The sequence below is a fragment of the Felis catus genome, chromosome C1, assembly GCF_018350175.1.
Source record: "Felis catus isolate Fca126 chromosome C1, F.catus_Fca126_mat1.0, whole genome shotgun sequence".
Classification (NCBI taxonomy): domain Eukaryota; kingdom Metazoa; phylum Chordata; class Mammalia; order Carnivora; family Felidae; genus Felis; species Felis catus.
In genome coordinates this window covers 53725472-53727736 of record NC_058375.1, presented here as the reverse complement: position 1 = coordinate 53727736, position 2265 = coordinate 53725472, and the positions used below count along the sequence as shown (strand labels likewise).

Below are 2265 nucleotides of genomic sequence, written 5' to 3'. Positions count from 1 at the left end.
TTGTATGTGTGTGTATATATATAAAATAGAGATATCTCTATATATCTCTATATCTCTATAATCTCTATAGATAAATATAGATATCTCCATATATATATACATATATATATATATATATATATACACACACACACACACAGAGAAAGAGAGAGAGAGAGAGAATATATAAATATCTCCATATTTAAAAAAAATCTGGATCCTGGTTCTCAGGGCCGTGTGGAAGTTCCAACACCTCTCCACCAAGATTTCTGTGGTCTTGCTCCTCCTAAGAGTGGCTGGAAGTCTCCTTCTATGGTTCACTTGGCCTCCCTGTCACCAGCTTGATTCCTCTTGTCCACTCTGCACACTATCAGACCTCTGAGGCTGCTCTCCTTTCTGACTCTTTGTACCTCTGCACGCCCATATTCTTTCTCCCCTTCATTCTTCATAGCGGTACCAACACCAGGCTGTGTAAATTACAAACTCTTCCTGACTGTATAAGAATAACAAAAGCAGGTACAGGGCAGCACAAACAGGAGTCAGCTAAAGAATTCCTCTAAATCAATAACAAAAAACAACCAGTTTTGTTTTGTTTTGTTTTGTTTTGTTTTGTTAATAGAGAAAAGAACCAGCCTGGAGCTGAGAGTGAAGGCTTCATTACCAAATCTCTCCAGAAGAAAAGGAAGAAGGCTCAAAGTGAAATGATAGAAAGGGTTGATGGCAGAGGAAGGAGAATTACTCAAGCTCCTACATGAGCCCGTTACCCCATCCCCCACCCCTACCACCAAATAAATACCCGCCCAAGTCGGCTGCTTCAGGGCTACTGAGCCTTCCAGAATTTCCATACTGATTGGTCAACGGTGAAAATCTGAAGAGATGCCAAGTAAGAAAAAGAAACTAAACAGGCATGATGGGGGTCAAGTCTTCCTACTCGGTCTGCATATCCTGTGACAGACCAGGCCAGGCCTTTGGAACAAGGTCTTGACATCCAGGGGGACTCGGAGGCTGTGAGTGTGAGGCAGCTGGCAGAAGACATGGGCGAGTTGGCACTCAAGGGGGCAGATGGACAGGCAGAGGCAGGCACCCCAGACAGAGAAGCTAGCAACCAGCCTGAGAGCAACAATGACACCACCTTGTCTTAAGTCTGACACGCCCATGGAGGGTGGAAGAGACACCTGCTGACCCTGCCTGGTCAGGGAGCCCTGACACTGGCCCGGCTGCCTCTTCTCTGTGCCCCTGTCTCAGGCAGGCCAGGCCAGAGTGAAAAGGCACCCCCAGAGGCCACTGAGGCCCCTACCCTGGGAAAGCTCTCCACCGGCACCCTCAGGTTCTACTTGCCCACGACCTCTCATCTTGCACTGGTACACTTTCAAGACCTTGTGGCTGCGGGATGAGATTTATTCAGTGGGCACCCGGGTAAACAACCCACCCCCCCCACCCCCACCACCAGGAATGTGCCCCCACAGGCGGCCTGGGCAGCAACCACATCCCAGCTCTGTCTCCGCTTCTCCATGTTCAACCTTCTGGGTCATTACCTTCGTACCCCTTTTAAAAAAAAAACACTTTTAAACTTTTTAAAAACTTTATTTTTTTTTTAATTTTTTTTCAACGTTTATTTATTTTTGGGACAGAGAGAGACAGAGCATGAACGGGGGAAGGGCAGAGAGAGAGGGAGACACAGAATCAGAAACAGGCTCCAGGCTCTGAGCCATCAGCCCAGAGCCCGACGTAAACTTTTTAAAAACTTTAAACCTTTTTTTTTTTAGCAGAGAGGGAGGGAGCTGACTTTTCTTTTTCTTTTTCTTTTTTTAGGCGTTATAAGCTAAACTGGCCATCTATGCAGCTTTGCTGTTCCCTCATGGAGCTCCGCAGATCCATTTCTAGAGAAGGGCTGTTGTGCTTAAAACTGTCTGATCAACTCTCTGTCCTTCCGACCAAGATAAGTGATAACTAGGACCCAGGAAACAAATGCTGATAACTTCTAGGAAAAAAAATAAGTAAATAAAAATGGAGAAAAGACAAGATTTCAAAACAGACATTTCAAAAAAGAAGATACATGAATCATTAGTAAGCACATAAAATAGTAACCATAGGTGTCTGTGAAAATACTGCGTAAATTCCTATGGATACCTCATCATTCGTCAGGGAACACAAATTAAAACCATGAGGGATGCCTGGCTGGCTCAATCTGCGGAGCATGTGACTCTTGATCTCAGGGTTGTGAGTTCAAGCCCCAAGTTGAGTGTAGAGATTGCTTAAAATAAAGAAATTAAATTAACAACCACC

At 44.9% G+C, this 2265-nt stretch overlaps 1 pseudogene; it reads left to right on the top strand.

Annotated features, from left to right (window-relative positions):
• The first annotated feature begins 886 nt into the window (after positions 1–886).
• Positions 887–1121, top strand: LOC101081063 (annotated as a pseudogene).
• Positions 1122–2265: the final 1144 nt, after the last annotated feature.